Source organism: Cherax quadricarinatus, chromosome 92, assembly GCF_038502225.1.
Source record: "Cherax quadricarinatus isolate ZL_2023a chromosome 92, ASM3850222v1, whole genome shotgun sequence".
NCBI lineage: Eukaryota > Metazoa > Arthropoda > Malacostraca > Decapoda > Parastacidae > Cherax > Cherax quadricarinatus.
The window spans coordinates 7,971,754-7,991,901 of record NC_091383.1 but is presented as its reverse complement, the minus strand read 5'-3'; the positions used below and the strand labels follow the sequence as shown (position 1 = coordinate 7,991,901).

General features: G+C 42.7%; 1 protein-coding gene across 5 annotated transcripts in view; it reads right to left on the bottom strand.

Moving 5' to 3' along the window:
• Positions 1-12,642: 12,642 nt before the first annotated feature.
• The window catches only part of LOC138855377 (FH1/FH2 domain-containing protein 3-like), an 82,228-nt gene continuing 74,722 nt past the window's right edge, over positions 12,643-20,148 (bottom strand). For all 5 annotated transcript variants that reach the window (XR_011394617.1, XR_011394619.1, XR_011394620.1 and 2 more), the window contains one exon: positions 12,643-19,047. The gene's annotated coding sequence lies outside the window, so the exon portion shown is untranslated. The remainder of the gene's footprint in view (positions 19,048-20,148) is intronic.

Sequence of the window (20,148 nt, the reverse complement as noted above, 5' to 3'; positions counted from 1 at the left end):
ACAAGTCTTCACTATACAATCCATGACGTAAGTACATATTTATGACATGAAATCATTTCCAAGTTCCTAACAGTACCAAGTACAATCATTATTAAAACCCCTATGTGTATCGGCCATAAGGTCGAATGTGGAATAACTTCGACTCGCTCAACCCCCCCCCCCCCCGGTCGAGATACTATTCCTCTTCATACCATACACATAATTACCTTATCACCTATCCAGTGAAAACTTTAATTAGCAGCACATTAACAACCTTTTGAACTCTACTATATTCCAATATGCAAACTTTACTGGTATAGAACCCATGTGCCAATGTTACAATGTACACACAAAATTTACATCAATACAAAAACCACTATCAATCTAATTTTATTCTTTCGTGGCCTTTTTTTTTTATTATTATTGGAGCCAAAATGCAAAAAAAGGCAGTACAAACCAAAACGCTACACCCTAACAATTAAGATAAGCCATTTTACAAAATTAAAATGTATGAGCACATACATCACGATAAAATGCCTGTTACCTCGACCAACCAACCCACCACACGGCTTCCAAATCAGTTATGAACCCACATGTTCATATGACAAAAGAACTGTAAAATGCAAGACCTTGCCAGGTAGTTCAACTTGAAAGGTATGAGTGATAATGAGGAAAAAAACTCAACTGACCAGCATAGACTATATACATTCAAAAGTTATAACATTATATGTAATAAACCCCTGGTGACAGAGCTAAATATTACTCTGCAAAAGTTTGCAAGACAATGAACCTGAAAAAGGTTCAAAAATGACAAAATAGGACACGCACGTCCCTACCCCCCCCCCCCCAAAAAAAAAAAAAAAAGTGACCACTTCTACGTTCCCTGAATAATAAGGTGTGTTCTTTCATGTACTGACATAATATAAGAAATCCCTAGATAAATGTACTTAACATGATACAATCTTGGGTACCTCAAATATTGTATATTCCAACAGAAAAATTAATGACAAACCTCATGGGTTGATTGTTCTACATAAGGATAAATATAATGCAATATTTCTCTCGCACACCAATTACAATACTTAAAATAATCCCCTAAAAACGTAATGAATCACTATACTATTAGTGCTGATATCAGCACGACGTCTATATTCTACATCACAGAACAATACCTAACAAGACCCCAGGAAACACCCAACAGACTTACCACATCACAAAAATCAGCAAAAATAACAGTTACACTCCTTACCATGGTCAGGAACTAGTCCAGTTTCACAAAAGAAAAACCATATGCCAAAATATTGTTTTCTGTCTTGATCAGATGTAATAACCACACTTAAAACAAATCAACATCTCAGTCACACAACGCCATCACATCTATACACTTTCAAGCGCACATAACTTACTATAACTACAAAACATGTAACTTATTAACCCCCGCCTTTCACCTTAACATTCCTAACATACCTTAGGGTATTACCAAGGGACGAGTCCAACCCCTCGCTGCCTTACCTGCCTCAGTTGCAGTAACCACTGCAGCTGAGTACCCCACCTCCCACCATAAAGGAGTATTTGTAAGACATGTTCTATAAATACCCACTGCAATCACCTTAACCCTAACTGCTCCCTCGGTTTCCCTCATACCCCATGAGATATATAGGAAATCAGCCACCACGTACAGTATTGCTCTTCTTACCTCCCTTGATACTCCTCTAACTTCCAAGATTAAGACATCGTACACTTGAGATACTTCCCCCACTAAGAAATACTGAAACCCTCCTCAACCACGTACAAACCTCTTCCAATGTTTCACAAAAAAAAATTAAAATTTCTCCTACACCGCAACGTAAATAATTCACCTCCCTTACCAAACCCGTCCTCCTTAAAACCGATTTTTATGCTAAAATTCCCACGATAACTTGACTTAAGAAATCGTAATGACACGATTGCAAATAAACCATACCCCCGGCCGGGATTGAACCCGCGATCATTTGTGGTCACAGAGGTGCCTGTGCTAACTTTCCTATGGTGTAGAAATATACCTAGTTGGATGAATCTTATTGTGGCTAGCTGGTCTAGTGGCTAACGCGACGGGCTGGAGTTTTGAGACTCTATGACCGCGGGTTCAATCCCGGCCGGGGGTATGGTTTATTCCCACGATAAATCTGTACAATAATTCGCAAACCCTCGGTGCCAACTTGAGCTTACAAAAACCCTCCCATATTTCCACCCAATTATACAACAGAAATACAGACATCCCCTGCACAATTTCCCTATGGCAACATATCCACACCATCTGCAACAACCTGATCCTTTCAATATTTTTCAACTTCAACAACAAACGCAACATGTCCTCGCACTCTATTAATCCTCTGCCACACGTACGCGTCTCATACCAAATCTCCCTACTCAACCAAGCTCTCCCGTAACCCCAAACATAATCTAACACCCTTCTCTGCAACTCCTCAATATCCACGTCCCGTAATGGGTATACCTCACCCACTCCCCATGCCTTACTGTAATCAAAACAGTTAACCATCACTGCCCTCTGTTACAAGGAGACATCCCCACCTCTTAATCCTCAGAGATGGTCTAAAGCCTTTTTTAACACCAATTCAAAATTTACCCTTCAACCCTCCCTCTCTTCCGCCATGTACACAATCCCACATATTTTAAGTTGCTCCACGACTGACCACCCATACATTTTGCCCACCTCCCCACACCCACGTATCCACCTCAAATAATTCTGATTTCAACCTGTTGATGCACATACCAGTCACTGCCCAAAAAAACTCAACAATCCCCCTACCCACAATCTGAAATTCCTCCTCTATTAACAAAATCGTGATATCGTCCACATAACCGACTACACTCGCTGCACGGTTATTACCCAGTAACCCACACCCAAAACCACCATCCACCAGTTCATAAAATGGATTCTGCACATAGGCAAAAAACAATTGAGACAAAGGCCCCCCCCCTTGCCTCAAACCACATTCCATACGTGTACAATTATTATTATAATCAAGGGGGAAGCGCTAAACCCGGAGGATTATACAGCGCCTGGAGGGGGGGGGGGATATGTGGAAGGCATTCAGGCTTAATTCGGAGAACTGGAGCACAGATCCAATTCCCTAAATCAAGAGCCCCTCACCAACATCAAGGAACCTTCCTTGAGGGGTATACGTGTACAAGCTGCCCTAACTTACCATTCACCTGTACTCGTACCATTGCTGAGGCATACAAACTGTCAACCCATCATACTATCCCCTCCCCAAAATGCTGCCTTAATAAATACATGACAACACTCGAACATTTTCCAAGTAAAACCCAAGGACACCTCCCCCTTGACACCCCCAAAAACTCCCTAACACACCAATGTCCTTCCCTCATGCTCCTGCCTGGTATGCCCAGCTGTCCCCTATGAATAATTCCATAACTTTTCTCATCCTCTTACCTACGACTTTTGTAAATATTTTTGTCTGAACACATAAGAGATATAGCCCTATATGCACTCACACCCCTCCCCTCCATGAGCATGTAATTCAATACCTCAACCAACCTTTCCTTAATGCTTCCCCAATGCGTCCTATAAAATTCATTCAATATGCCATCTATACCTGGTGCTTTCCCTCTACTCGTCCTAAATATTGCCTCCTCAACCTACTCCACACGAATCCTGCCTTCTAGTACCCTCCAATCCCTTTCACATATAACCTTTCTGAACCCCCCCCCCCATCAACCACCCTCATGGGCCCCCCTCCTCTCCACCAGAGCTTTTCCTCAAACCAAACATCAGTATAAAATCTCATGCTGTCCATATTAAAGAGTAACTGACCGGGCAGGTATCCACCCAAACCCGTGCATACTTCCAAACGCAAAAGGAATGTTGCCTGTTGTCTAACCCAAAATTTCCACAGGACATAACCCATAGCACCTCTTCCATGCCCACCCTGATTCGAACCGCACTGAAACGCTCCTTATGAATTTCGGAAAGTCCATTGCAAACGTGTTCAATGTCTTCGTACCTACTACTTCTCCCCCAAAATAATAATAGTTCAGTTGCCCCTCCAAATCATTTTGTAACCCATACCTGCACCTCACCGCCTCCTTACCCCAATTCCTATAATAACTCTCTATCCCAGGTCTGGCGTGCATTTCCAACCATTCCAACAAACGTTCACCTTCCCTCCGCATTCCCCAAAGATCCTTCCACAAATCCTGAAAAGTGCACCCATCCCCCTCCCCATCCAATAACCAGGATAAATCCGTATCATTCCATCAAACTCCAAATCCGCTAGCACTGCACGGTAGTCTCAAAACCCCATATCAAAGGTCTGTACGCACCCAACTCAAATTCCCTGTGTTACACAAGTTCTATCCAGACGGGCCACGTAGCCTCTGCGGACCAACGTGTCATCCACCCTCCCACACGTGTGGTGCGAATATAATACAAATAATTCATAGTTTACAAGTTAGTTAACAGCAAGTGCAGGATTGCTAAAACTCTTGTCCACAGGGCTCAGAAAGAGTTGTTAACATGGTTTGGACATCAGAGAATGAAACAAAACTGACTTCTACAGTCTATAAATCTGTAGTGGAGTGAAAACGAGGTACGAGTCACCCTAGCAAAGGATAGAGGGACAGTATAAAGGCAGTTGTGTGTGCAAGGGGCTTGGACTTCCAGCAAGCATTCGTGACCGTATTTGATACGAGTGAATGGAGACAAACGTGCTGTTAGAGCATGAGCAAACTAACATTTACAAAAGGATTCAGGGAAACTGGCAGGCCAGACTCAAGTCCGGCAGATGGCAAGTACAGTGTCTGCACTCTAAAGGAGGGGTGTTAGGGGAGGGACGAGTAAAATAATTTTTTTTTTTTTGAGGAAGGGGGGGAGTCCTATTTCAATGAGATTTTAACAGTGCATTAAACAGCATAAAAAACATATAACCTGTATTTGTTTTTACTATTACCCTTCAAGTTAGATAAAAAAAACAAATTATGGACAATTTCATGGGTCCTAACACTTTCCTCTTTCTACTAAATTCTGAAAATGTACAATATAGTTAACTTCAGATGAAACATAAAGGCTTAACAACAACCCAGGACAGTTTAACAACAATATCAGTACATTCCATAACAAAAATAATGTTCACGTTGTTCTTTCTTGGAGGTAAGAGGAAAAATTCATTAACAAAAAAAAATTCCACAATATTGCAAATCCTCTCAGGTTGTTTGTAGAACCATCATTCCTCTAACATCTGAAAAAAAGGTCATGACAATCCAATTAATACTTACCACACAAGATGAATTACAATGTCAATTTATTACCCAGTTTTTTTTTTTTTTTTTTTTTTTAAACTAAGCAAGTGGCACGCCAACTCTGTGCGCTACACCCCACCAACCTTCTGTACAGCCTGCTACCTACTAACAGACTCACTCTGTCTGTGTAGCTCATTACCTTTGTACCTAGTTCAGCTATCAAAACTTTGGGGGCCCAGTCCCTGGACCCATTACGTACCTCTGTAATCTGTAAATACCTTTGTAACTTGTCATGATTGTGACCAGACTTACCTGGAGTTCATTACCTTTGTAAATTGTGAGTTCATTACCTCTGTAACTTGCTCAGCTATCAAAACTTTGGAGTTCAGTCCCTGGACCAATTATGTACCTCTGTAATCTTTTGACTACCGCCCACAGGATGGGTATGGGGTGCATAATAAACATATTAAAATAAACTAAACTAACTCTGTCTGCTATCTGCACACAAGTTGCCATGTACAATATTTACAATGAAATAATCATAAAAATTGTAATTTGGGGAAGAACAAACAAAAAATTGATATTTGCAAACATGTATTTTTTTTGACAGCAAAAAACAAAAAATACATTTAACGAAAAATATACTTAGAAATATCATACAAACAAGTTGATTACATCAAAATGTTGGCAACATTTTTCACTATTATTATTATTATTACAATCAAAGGGGAAGCGCTAAACACGGAGGATTATACAGCGCCTGGGGGGGGATGTGGAAGGCATTCAGGCTTAATTTGGGGAACTGGAGCACAGATCCAATTCCCTAAATCAAGAGCCCCTCACCAACATCAAGGAACCTTCCTTGAGGGGAACATTTTTCACTAGTAAAACATCATTTTCCATATTCTTTCAATTTTGTCCTGATCACTGAAAAAACTCGCCCCTCCCTTAATTAATGTCAGTTTTATAAACTGTAGTGTAAAACACCCCTCCAGTAAGACATTCATCCAGTCGATGATGATTAAACTTTTTCTTCTTCGAGCCACCCTGCCTTGCTGGGAATCGAACCGTGTGTTAATAAAATAAACGACCCCTATCAATCAGTTTCAGGCCCTACTAAAAAAAATCACATCACCCAAAATTAATCACACAAACCATGCCTAATACCCACCAGTTACTCAAAAGCTGCTGCTGCTGCTACTACTCCCATTGTCCTGAGGATTGCTCAACCACTTACCCACTACAATATTAGACAATTGCCTAAATTTCATTGTTTTTAACAGTACTAAATTGTAATATCTATATCATACTGTAAACTGTTTTCAATTCTTCTATTGCAAAGATAAACATGTTTATTTTGACAAATTACACTGATGTACAAACACATACACGCCAAAATCCCATTTGTATATACAAGACCATTTCCGGCAAACTTAGAAATTAACTTATTATTAACAAGACAATAATACACACTTCATATACTCATTACAAGAGTTACAGTCAGTAAAGTACAACTGCATATTCTGTCAGATAATGCTACACACTTTGGATAAATCTAGTAGAGACTTGTGACACTATTCAATTACTTAATAAAGATTACATTATTACAATGGAGCAATTTACAATCGTGTATTACACTTTAGTACTACGTATTTAAAACAATAAAATTTTGTATTACTGTGGAACAATTTACATTATGGTATACTGTATTACATTCTACTATTTACAATAATAGAAAAATAAACATACTAATTTCAAAGTAGCAAGTGGTTGAGCATTCATCAGCACAATATGAGCAGCTTTTGAGAAACCGCTAGTGATTAGGTATGGTTTGTCTGGTTAATTTTCAGTTATAACGTGTTTTCTTATTAGGGCCTTAAACTCATTACCAGACGGTGATCCTCTGCCGTGTTCCAGGTACGAATTCCACATCTGTGGGCCTTTTACGTGCACGACAAACAAACAAACAAACATTTTGGCACAGGGACAAATGAACACTAGAGATATCGAACGGTGATCTGTGTCTCGTATTATGGTTGTGTTCTCTTATAGTCATTGAGGAGGACTTTGAGCAATATAGTGCTCTGGGTACGCAGCAGACAATAATAATTGTGGACACTTTGTATATTTAGCAAGTTAAGACTCTTGAAAACAAGTAGTGTGTGTTGTCTAATACAAAAATTAGTAGTAATCAATTGCCCCACAGCTTTTTCCTGGGTTATTAAAGGCTTAAAGTAATTTCTGTCCTTAAGCACCATTCGCAAATACCAGACCATAATGCAGTTATTCTCTACTAGACTTATCAAAGCCATGTAGCATTACCTAACAACATTCAATTCTCTTGTACCCAATTTAACGTTTCTAATGACCATATGAACCATTATTGCTTTCCCAATCTTATTAAATTAACAATTTTCAAATTTTGCCAAAAATGCTCTGCATACTAAAGGAGTTGTTGCCATGTATACCCAACTATTATATTCCTCTGTACAATCATATATCGTATCAATATTCTGATTTGTTCAAGAGTAATACTACAATGATGGTTGAAAAGATTTAAGCAACTCATTTGCACACTACTGGTTACACTGCCCTATTTTTTTTAACTAATAATCATGGTATTATTATAATCAAAAAGAAGCGCTAGGCCACAAGGGCTATACAGCGATAATCATGGTAACCTCAGTAAGATCTGTTCATGTAAGATAATCATTACATCAGGCATTGGTAACTGGAATTTTACTACAGAGATTTCATCTTATAGTTGGGATTATTACTATTATAATCAAAAAGAAGCGCTAAGCCACAAGGGCTATACAGCGCTGCAGGGTAGGGAAGGAAGCAAGGGAATTGGATGGCAGAAGGGAGGGGGGATGATCAGCAGGTTACAGAAAACAGCGGGGCAGGGGATAGTACGGGGGTAGAGGGTAGAAAGAGATTGAACTAGAAAGGGCTGAAGGTATCAGAATTTGTGAAGTAAGTCAGTTGTTGTCAAAAAGTCAATGAGAGAGTCTGGATGAAAGGTGGGTCCATCAGCGAGAAGGGAAGGTAAAGAGACAGCAGCGGGGCGAAGACGACGACAGAGGTAAATTCTGCGTGCTCGTTGATAAAGTGGGCAGTCCAAAAGAATGTGGCTGACTGATAATGAAGCTTCGCAATTCTCACAGAGAGGAGCAAGACGCCTCTCGATGAGATATCCATGAGTAAGACGAGTATGGCCAATGCGAAGACGGGAGAGAGTACTCTCCCAACCTCGACACTAGTGATAAGAAGACGGCCAGTATCCTATACTCGGTTTAACAGATTGAAGTTTGTTGCCGAGCATAGTAGACCAACGTTGTTGCCAACGGGTGTGAAGGTGGGAAGATATTGCAGTAAAATAGTCCGTAAATGGAATACCTCTATAAGAAACTAGTAGGTCATGTACTGCTGACCGCGCAGCAGTGTCTGCCTGTTCATTGTCCTGTACGTCAACATGACCAGGGTAAAGATGCGGCGTAGCCAAAGTTGGACACGGAGGACTAAGGGGTGAGGTGTATCAAATTTTTGTATAGCCTGTAAAGCACTAAGGGAGTCTGAGACAACCACAAATGATGACACAGGCATAGATGCAATACGGATAAGTGCTGTAAGGATGGCATATAATTCAGCAGTAAAAATACTAGCCGAAGATAGTAAATGCCCTTGTACGACGCTGTCCAGAAACACTGCTGCGAATCCTACGCCGTCAGAAGACTTAGAGCCATCTTTGTACACAGCAATGGCATGAGAATGAGAGTGAAAGTGGTCAAGAAAAAGAGAGCGGGAAGCGACCATAGACAGTTGGGCTTTCGAGCAAGGGAGGTAGAAAGAACAGACTCGAACAGCTGGAACTTCCCAGGGGGTAGGGAAAAGTGAGATGCTACATGTACATAAAAAGGTGGTAGTTGAAGAGAAGACAAGAGCGAATGAAGGCGAAGAGAGAAGGGACGGAGTAAACAGGGGCGGCGAACAAATAAAGAATGTCTACTAATATCAGTGACCATTCTATAAATGGAAGGATTGCGGAGATCATAAGAGCGTACATAGTAGCGCAGGCAATGGGCATCACGGCGATCAGATAAGGATGGAACGTTCGCTTCTGCATAGAGGCTCTCAACAGGGGAAGACCGAAAAGCACCAAGGCATAAACGTAATCCTTGGTGATGAATGGGGTTAAGGCTAGAGAGAGTAGCAGGTGATGCCGCTGAATAGATCTGGTCACCATAATCAAGTTTCGATAAAATAAGGGTGGAATGTAGGCTAAGGAGGGTTCGACGATCAGCTCCCCATGAAAGATGAGCAAGGGTTTTAAGAAGGTTCAGCCGGCTGTGACAAGTTGCCTTCAGAGAGGTAATGTGAGGTTTCCAGGATAACCTACGATCAAAGAGGAGGCCTACAAACTTGACTGTATGACGTTCAGGGATACGGGAACCATAGAGGTACAAAGGATGATCGGAGATGACAGAGCGTCAAGTGAAAGTGATTTGGTGTGTTTTAGCGCTGGAAAATTTAAACCCACGTGTGGTGGCCCAATTGGAAACACGGTCGACTGCATGTTGGAGAGAAACTGTAATGAGGTGACAGTCAGCGCCTGCACAGGCAATAGCGAAATCATCAACATAGAGTGATGACCAAATATTTGATGGAAGAATAGAGGCCAAATCATTAATAGCAATGAGAAAAAGTGTTGTGCTCAGAACACATCCCTAGGGGACACCTTCAGCTTGGATAAAGTCCGGGTAGAGCACATTATTAACCCGAACACGGAAATGCCTGTCAGTTAAAAAGTTCTTAAGGAAGGATGGTAGATTGCCTCGAAGGCCTAATGAGTGGGCTTGGGCTAAAATATTATACCTCCAAGTTGTGTCATATGCCTTCTCAAGGTCAAAAAATATGGCAATAACTGAGTGGTTATTCGCAAAGGCATTACGAACATACGTATCCAAGCGTAGTAAGGGGTCTATGGTAGAACGTCCCTTACGAAAGCCATATTGACGAGTGGAGAGACTGTTGTGTGTCTCTAAATAATACACTAAACGTCTATTTACTAGGCGTTCCATTACTTTGCAAACTGCACTGGTAAGAGCAATGGGACGATAGTGGGAGGTTTCATGTCCCGTAGTGCCTGGTTTGCGGAAAGGGAGAAAAATGGCAGATTTCCACAGCTGTGGAAGAACTCCTTGTGACCAAATAAGATTGTAAAGGCGTAATAGGACTGCAAGGACTGACTGATGTAAATGTTGTAGCATACGAATATGAATGTCGTCGGGCCTAGCTGCCGATGATCGACAAGCTGAGAGTGTTGCCTCCAGTTCTTGAAGTGTAAAAGGCACATTATACTGTTCTTCTCTGAGAGAAGAAAAGTCCAAGGGTGCTAACTCTCTGGCAAACTTTAAGGAAAGAAATGAGGGGCATAGATGGAGTCCCTGAGAAATACGGACCAGATGATTGCCAATTTCATTGGCAACATCTAGTGGGTTTGCTATATCAACACCGGCAACCCGCAGAACAGGAGCCGGGTCAGGAGAATATTAACCACTCAGTTTTCGTACTTTTTTCCAGACTGAACTCATAGAGGAAGCAGAGGTGATGGTGGAGACATAATCTCGCCAGAAAGTGCGTTTAGCGTCACGGATGACACGGCAAGCGATCGCACGCTTCTGTTTAAAATCAAGGAGTCGCTCTGTGGTTCTATTGTACCGGTACCTGCCCCATGCAGCGCGTTTCAAACGTACTGCACGAGCACAAGCGGGAGACCACCAAGGCACGCATTTCTGAGAATGCCTGCCCGAAGTTTGGGGTATAGAATGAGAAGCTGCGGTGAAAACGGAGGACGAGAAGAGGTGTAAAAGCTCATCGATGGAGGACGAAGAAGGAACCTCTTTAAAAACAGTTAGGTGTGAGTAAAGGTTCCAATTTGCCCGATTAAATTGACAGCGTGGGGTGCGAAGAGGTGACGAATATGAAGGGGAAGTAAGAATGATTGGGAAATGATCACTGTCATGTAAGTCCGGGAGAACAGACCAAGTGAAGTCTAATGCGGCGGAGGAAGAGCAGACTGAGAGATCGATGCAAGAGAGACTACGAGTCCGAGGATCAAAATGGGTGTGAGTACCTGTATTTAAAACATGGAGGGGGTGGGTGGCAAGAAAAGCCTCTAACTGAATTCCACGGGAATCACAGTGAGACCCCCCCCCCCAGAGGAAATGGTGGGCATTAAAATCACCAAGTAAGAGAATCGGTGGCGGTAATGACGAAACAAGGAAGGCAAAATCCGGAATAGATAATGCCCGAGAAGGAGAGAGATATAAAGAACAGAGCGTATACCACCTATGTAAGTGGATACGGGCTGCTGTGTAATGCAGCGAAGTATGAACAAATAGCTGATGGTACGGAATATCAGTGCGGAGAAGAAGGGCACTTTCATTAAAGGTCCCATCAGGAAAAGGATCTGAAGAATACAATAAATTATAGCCTGAGATGTGAGAAATAACAGCAGAGTGTAATTTTGGTTCCTGTAAGCAAACACCAACAGGGGAAAACTGGGAGAGTAACATCTGAAGCTCACCCCGATTACCCCTGAGGCTGCGTATATTCCACTGTAAATAGGCCATGATTGGCAATGATAAAGATACTTGAAATCCGTAGGTAAGCGTTCCTACGGACTAGAAGGGTTAGAAAAGTCCACATGCGGAGGCAGTGGAAAACGTTCAAGCAGCGAAGGAACGGTGCGCTGTGAAGAAAGGAGTTGCGCAGATGGAGCAGAGGAGAGAGAAAGAGCGGAAGGTGGATCAGTGTCCATTGATGGTTTGGTCTCTGCAATATATTCAGAGATTGCTTCAAGTGTTTCGGAATTCAGAGATGTCGTATGGGAGACAATATTGGGAATGGTAGGGGGAGGATGAGTAAAGATTGGAACTGTATTGGACTGTACCGAGGTAGGGGGGGGCAAAAGGGTGGAGGGAACTGGAGAAGCGTGGCAGGGGACAGAAGAGGCAGGAACCTGGGAGGTGGAAGAAGAGGAAGAAACTTGGGAGGGAACAGGGGAGGAAGGTACAGTACGAGGAGGAGGGTGAACCTCTACACTTGTAACTGAGCCAGTGAGAGGGGAAGAACCAGGGACAGAGACAGGGAGGGTAAAATGAGGAGGTGGAAGATGGGTAGGAGGTGTTAACCGACCTTTTTTTTACTTTTGAGAAGTAGAGGGACGATTGGGAGGAGGTGTCGTACGAGGTCTCGTCGATACTGAGGCTTGTGAGAGAGAACTCGAAGAAGCGAGATTAGACTGAGGCGTTGAAGTAGGGACGTCTGAGCCGAGGACAGCAAAAGGATTAGATACAGGAGTGATTATGGTAGAGGTAACCACAGAGGTGGGTGTAGAAGATGGGATACAAGAAGTGGGGGGACGTTTTGAAACACGGGAATAAGAAACACGTGAGAGTCTCCCTTGGAGGCGGAGATGAGAAATTGCCATGGCATAAGGGAGACCTTCTGTCTCTTTGAGGTAACGGATTTCCCGCTCGTTTAAATAGACCTGACAACGGCGAGAGTACGAAGGGTGAGTCTCATGACAGTTAAGGCAAGAGGGAGATCGATTGCAAGACGTATTAGAATGGTCATCGGCACCACAGACTGGGCATTCGGCGATAGATCTGCAATATTTCGCTGGATGGCCAAATCGCCAGCAATTTCTACACTGTTGTGGTGTAGGTATCACCTTTCGAAATTGTAACCGATGTCCTGCTATATAAACTGAGGATGGGAGTTCTCGGATGTCAAAAGTTAAACGGGCCACATTGCTAGGGTATCGTCTCCGCCCACGGGCAGGAAGAACATAAGTGTCTACCTTGAGGATTGGGAGATCCTGGAGTTCCAGCTGTTCTAGAATGTCGGTGCCACATGTCTGGAAATTTTGTTGAACTATGGTATGGGGCAGAATGACGGTACCACTACAAGAATTGAGGGAATGATGTTTTTCAAGAGTGACAGGAACAGTATCGATATGGGAAACACGAGAGAGCTCATGAGCCTGGGTAGCATTCTGTACGGTAATGATGCGCGTACCGCTCTTAAGAGCATGAAAAGAAATATCTTTACCAACATGGCGTAGGAGTGCCTTGCCAATACTATGGTCAGAAAGATAGGCAGTAGAGGAAGTTGGTCGTAAAGTGAAGAATTTAGTCCATTGTTCAGTCTGAAACTGAGCGTGGAAAGGTAGTAAAGGACATGTCGATCATTTCTGAGAAGAACGAGAAGGTGGAGAAGTATCATCAGCAGGTAATTGTCATTGGCGTTTAGGCGTGGGACCAGAGTTGGTCCGACGTGGAACGGGTCGGCGATTTGAAAATTGCCGCACCGTAGAGGGAGAGGCCGGAAGCATAGTCAGAGGAGAGCAAAGGTCCGATAAATCGAAGGAGTCAGTCGAGGCCTCAGTACCTGAAGCGGGTGAGGAAACAGCACCGGCAATAGGTACAGAGGCATGAGGAATGTCTGAAGAGTGGTCCAAAGACGAGGCGAGGTCAGAACGGGGTGCGGTATCAAGAAGGGGCCCGGGGGTACCAGGTTCATGGACTAGGGCTGCCATGGTTAGGTTACTTCTTTCTTTTTGTTTTTAAGAAAAAAAAAAAAAGAAAGAAGAAAAAAGGGGGGACCGGGGAGGGATAGTTCCTAGGAGGAATGAAAGGGCCAGAAATCTCCCTCCGCGCCCAAGAGGACCTCAGCACCACAAGTAGCGCAGATGCAGCATGAAACCCGTGCCATACCCTACCCATCATGCTAGTAAACTAACAATCCAGGATAGCAACCTCACATCTGCCGAGCTACCTCGGTGGACAAAAGAGAGGGCGGCTGGATATCCGCCACAAAGCATAACTCCTTCGGCCACCACCCCCGGAATCCGAAAGGTGGCTTCCAGAGATACACTCGTCGCCCGAAAGACACCCAAAGCTACTCCGGGATACCGGAGAGGGATCGGGACATCCCCAGGCGATCCAGATCCCACGGCAAACTACGCCACCGCTAAGAACCTCAACAGAATGGGATGGACCCCGGTATCCTTTCCTCTACCTAGGAACTAGCGCGCCTGTGGAAAAAATCCCAAAGGACAAAAAGAGGAAGGGCAAAAGGGAGGGGTGGGGAGGAGGAGGAGGAAAGGAAAAAGGGGAGGATGGGGAGGATGGGATAGGGGAGGGGAGATTGGGGGGTAATTAGGTTCGGTCTGAGGAAGAAGACCGATAGGTCTAATTCCTCAGACCAAGAGCCTCTTCACCACGCCAAGGAGCCCCCCTTGAAGAGGTTATAGTTGGGAACAAATCATTTACGTATATTGTTACCTGTATCAATAGGCTCGAGTTTCAGTTCATTTCGCTTAATTAGTACAATAACACTAGCTCTGTTTGGTTTGAGGGTACCCACGATCTCATCGTGCATCTTCCACATCTTTTTAATATCTATCTCCTCGCCTTTCGGTGAACTGCAATAGTACGGCTGCTTAGACCGAGTAATTTGGCGAGGACCGACGTACTACGGTGTTTGATAAACTCTTTGAGCCCCTTCCGTATTGTCTTTCGTCATGGATCTAGCAATACTCTTAGTAAGCCATGGGCAACTTACTTACTCTTTTGTTAGTCATCTGTTTAGTTTTTATGGGATAAAACATTTGTTATATACTCTATGGATTTTGTTTACAATATAGTGTATTGTTAATCAAGTCAGACATAGGTTGGTCATCTGTTTGTTAGGCCAAACTTGATGTTAAAATCTCCTGCTATTGGTTGGTGCTTATTCAATTGTGTACCTGTAATCAGTGTTCTTAGTTTAGCACTAACAGCTGATATATTAGTACGAGACATCCCATATATGACCTCAACAGCTATAGGATTTTTTTTTTTTACAGACAAATTTGCAAATATATACTATTCACCATATTCATCACTGATAGATATAGTGTTGCTACATGATAGTGCAAATGTCTATTGTCTCTTAAGCCACATTTCAGTAAGAAGACAGGAGGTTTTCTTTAATGAATCTACAAGTGCCAAGTCATCATAATAGTGTTTGCTTAGGGATGTAATAAATACATTACATGCACACAAATTAATTAAACAAAATAATATAAACTTATGTTATACTAGTCACCACATAGCACCTATTACTGAAGCAAACATATCCCAAAAAGATGCCTAACACACGGATAAATGTTTCCTGTAAGGGGTCAGCTCACAAGAAAAGGTTACTGCATGTGCAACTTGCTATGCAAGACCCCTCCTACAACCAGTTTCAGCAAGACTCTGAGTGTTTCCAGAGTCGCGTACAACTTCGTCGAGGCTGCAAAACTCTTGTACTTCAATTTCCGTAAAGACTAAAGTGTTCCGACCGTCGGGTACAATTTCATAAAGGCTGTAGCACCAAATTATCTCAAGTTTTCTCACCAGCTCTTGTCCTGGAACAAGTCGAGAGGTCAAATCCAGTGACTTCCGACACGAGTATTCGATAGTCGTTGACGCGACACTCGTACGTGTACGATGCAACTTCAACGTACGACCTTAATTCATTCCGGAAGGCTCTTCGAGTGCTGCTCCATTTGATTATCTGACAAGGATGTTACCCACACCACTCCACTAACACCCAGGATGTGACCCACGCCAGTTCCTCGAGGAACAATCCTCTCTGACTCGACAGATATTCTCTAGAGTTTGTCACGCCAGTCATCTTTGACTAGCCCGTGTGAGACACTGCCGGACGCATTTCTGACGTTGTCTCTACCTCCGCATCTGCCGCTCCGTGGGTAGATTGGAAAATTTAGGGAATGCCCACAACCAGGGTAGGGTTACTCGGGGCAAGAAAGGTTAGCCAACCTGGATAGCCCAGGTTGCTAAGTAAGACAGACAGATATGCAACAGTTAGATACTACTATCTTTATTCCAAAATGTTTGGCCTCTGTAGTTTTGAGGGGGTCACTCCCTCAGCCTGGAGAAAAGTATTTATTCCATAGTATGAATTATCTTAGTATATAAACCACTGCCAGCAACTGCTATCTCGCTATTTTAATCTCCCTCGTGTAAAATGCCACAACACAATGTTATACCTGAAATATCTCAGGGAAAAGCACCCTGGCTCAACAGGCACAAACTGAAGCTTTGTGAAAAGTGCACATTGAACCAACAGATAAACAATCCCACCAGAAATGGATTTGATATTCGCAAACAAAAAACTAATCAAAGACAATTACAACAACAATATACTCTGAGCACAACAAACAAGTATTAACTCAGGGTGTGGGAACTGCAATATCTTGAGCAAGTTCAATTTCAACAACCACAGAAATGACTGGAAAAAAATAAACCAAGAGCTATCAGACACGAATGCACTAAATCCTCACCAGTGCCCGGACAAGCTCAGTACTAGGTCTGTATTAAACAAGTACCGTTGAGGAAACCCAGATCAGACACAGCGTACGAGATGGTACAATAGAAAACAACTTGGGATATCACACCCGAGTACAAAAACAACAAAAGGCCATATTGCGAGACGCCCAAAATATTTCTACTAGTATGCAAAATCAAACAATTGCCTATAGAATTCGACCGTAATCGACGAGACTCGTATACGGACGATGAACATAAAATGAGTGAAATTCTAAGAGAACAATATCAGTCGGTGTTCAGCAACCCACTAAATGACAGCAAGAAACATTTTTCACTCCATCACAAGGATGCACACACCAACTGATATTAGTACAAATCCCATAGATTAAAAAAAAAAAATTTGCCCACTCAGCACCTGGACAAAATTCAGGGAATCCTCTATTTATAAACAAGTGCAAGGTACCACTAGCACGAGCCCTCGGTATTCTTTGGAGAAAGAGCCTACATCTAGGTGAAATACCACAGACCTTAAAGAGTGCAGACAGCTCCTTCGCATAAGGCAAGTAATACATCACTAGCTAAATATTACATCAAAAAAATATTCAAAAAAAGTGATGAGACAGCAGATTACAAATTTCTTGGACCGGCATAACCCACACCACTGGTGTTTGAGCAGGATAATCATACCTGTCACAGCTCCTGAACCACTATGATAGAATTACAAACATGTTACAAGATGACCAAAGTGCAAATGTGATATGCACAGATTTTGCAAAAGTGTTTGTTTCACAAATGTCATCATGGAGTAATAGTGCACAAAAAAGAGGGCCACAGGCACTACAAGGAAGGTAAGAAGGTGGATTTTCAAGTTCCTAACACATAACACAAAAAATAGTAGTAAACAGCATCAACAAGGTAAAAAACTCAATTCCCCAAATTACTGTTCTGGTACCGCTGCTATTTCTCATCCTCATAGCATACATAAAAACACCCGGCATAGTTTTGTTTCATTTGCAAATGACACTAAAATAAGAATGATAGTCACTGAAAAATTACAGTGAAAAACAACAATACAGTGGAACCTCAAAAATCAAACTGCTCCCAACACAACCAATTATATGTAAGCATATTTTTGTAAGTGCTTTTATAAGCGTATTTTTGAGGGTCTGAAATGGACTAATCTAATTTACATTATTCCTGATGGGAATAAATTCATTCGGTAAAGGCACTCGAACAGCCTTCTGGACTGAAGAAAGTTCGATATTTGAGGTTCCACTGCATAACATTCAATGGTGGTAAGTTCCTGCTGCTTAGGTATAGAAAGAACAAAAAACTCAGGAGGATCACCAAATAGAACAAAAACAACAGGTAAAAGACTTGGAAATAATTAAGTTAGTTACCTTACTAACAATAACAACATACCTGCAGAGGTTTTAAAGGGTCAACGCCCCCTAAGGCCCAGTCTCAGACCGGGCTGTTACTGCTGGCCGCAGTAGATAACAATAGCCCGGAGGAAGAGGAGAAGGATGATGGTGTGGGTATTGAGACCTTTCAAAACAAGGGAAATAATAACAATGGTGACACTTCAAATCACTAGTGTTCAGTGCTGACGGCCCCGTTCAAAGCACGAGAAATATCCGGCCTTGAACAAATAGTTTATAGCCCACGTAGAGCCAGTAAAACATTTAAGGCAACACTGTAGTATCAACAAGACTATTCAACCTCTTACCACTGCCAGAACAAGTGTACAAGTCTTCAACACAAAATTGGACAAGTATCTTCACCAGGTCCTATATCAACCAGGCTGTCGGACAGTGGGCCTCCAACAGCAACAGCCTCGTTAACCGGACAAGCACCAGACGAGTCTGGCCCGAGGTTGTGCTCCGGGAGTACCAGAGTTCTCGAGAGGGAACGATGAGCCCTCGGTATCCCTGAGAGTGGATACCTCAAATCAGTGACCGTGGAAGTTGGAGTCTGATGGAGAGTGCGTGATGACTCACCTGCTGAAGGACCTAGACGTTAAAATGGCATGGCGTTCGAGTCTTCTCCCGATATTCAACCGCCAGAGCACTAGTAGCCGTGCTCTCTCTCTCTCGAGAGAGGCAGGGTCTCGGAGGATCGTGTGGTTGCGGCCTGAGACTACCTCGTTGGTCGTTGTGATTCTTCGTGGCACTCGTACGGGTGAGAGGGTTGTGATCACTGTAGATGGCAACCACACAAGATGACTGCCCCCCCCCCCCCAAAAAAAATCAAATGTTCCAGCACAAGTATCAGGGCTAACTAGGACTTCCTTTTCGATGGTGGAGCAGGCCCATTGATGGGTCCAATACTTGGCTCACTAATATGCTATAGGCTGCAAACACTGCCCTTCAGATGCTTGTAGTAACGCTGCCCCGATCGCCGACTCTCGGACGTCGATCTGGAACGCAGAATGTTTTGAAAAATCGGGAGACGGAGGAATGAGTACGGTTTGTAATGCGTGTTTTCGTTGCATTTCTGGAATTAGAAAAGCCGTATGATAGGGTGGATAGGGGAGCAATGTTACAAGCATATGGAATAGGTGGCAAGTTACAGAGTCCTACAGTTTATAGAAGCACACTAAGGCTTAGGGTGTGTACGAGAGGGGTACACTGCTTTCCGGCAAATGCTAGTGTTGGGGAAAGGGGTGGAATTAAATTATGAGAAATTAAATATAAAATGGGAGTTGACACAGTTAGTTACTTTTTGCTGGTGATACTATGCTTTTCAGAGATTCTAAAGTGGCAAAGGTTAATGGACAAGTTTCAAAGTGAACATAGATAAAGATAGGTTTATGAAACAAGAAGTGAACCACAGAACTGAACAAAAAAAAGGTATTCGTGCACTGAGGTATCTGTGGAGACAGAGACCACTATGGAGGCAAAGAAAGGAATGTAGTAGAGTATAATAGTACCAGCACTCTTATATAGGTGTAAAACATGGGTTGTAAATGGTGCAGCAAAAAGGAGGATGAAGGCAGTGGAGATGTTATGTCTAAATAACAAAAAAAGCCACAATACCGTGACTGGAACGATACACAAATAACCCGTGACTTTGTAAATGGTCCAAGTCGGACCGAAACGTCGCCGTAAGCTTCTCTCTCTCTAAAGTACAAAGTTGAAGGTGAACAGATAAGAGTAAGGTGATGAGGGTATCAAATGATTTACACGAGGAAAAAAATGGATATCACATTGGAGGGGGTATGGAAATGGATATGTTCAGATATTTGGGAATTGATTTGTCAACAGATGGGTTTATGAACAACAAGGTTAACCCAACAATTGATGAAGGAAAAAACTTGAGTGGTGCATTGAGGTGCCTGGAAACAAAAAACATTATCCATGGAGGCAAAGAGGGAAATGTACTAGACTACAGTGGTACTAACACTCATATGGGTGTGGGAATGCTGCAGCCAAGAGGAGGCTGGATGCAGTGGACATGTCATGTTTAAGGGCAATGTGTGGTGTATCTATTATACAGAGAATTTGTCATATTAGTCAGA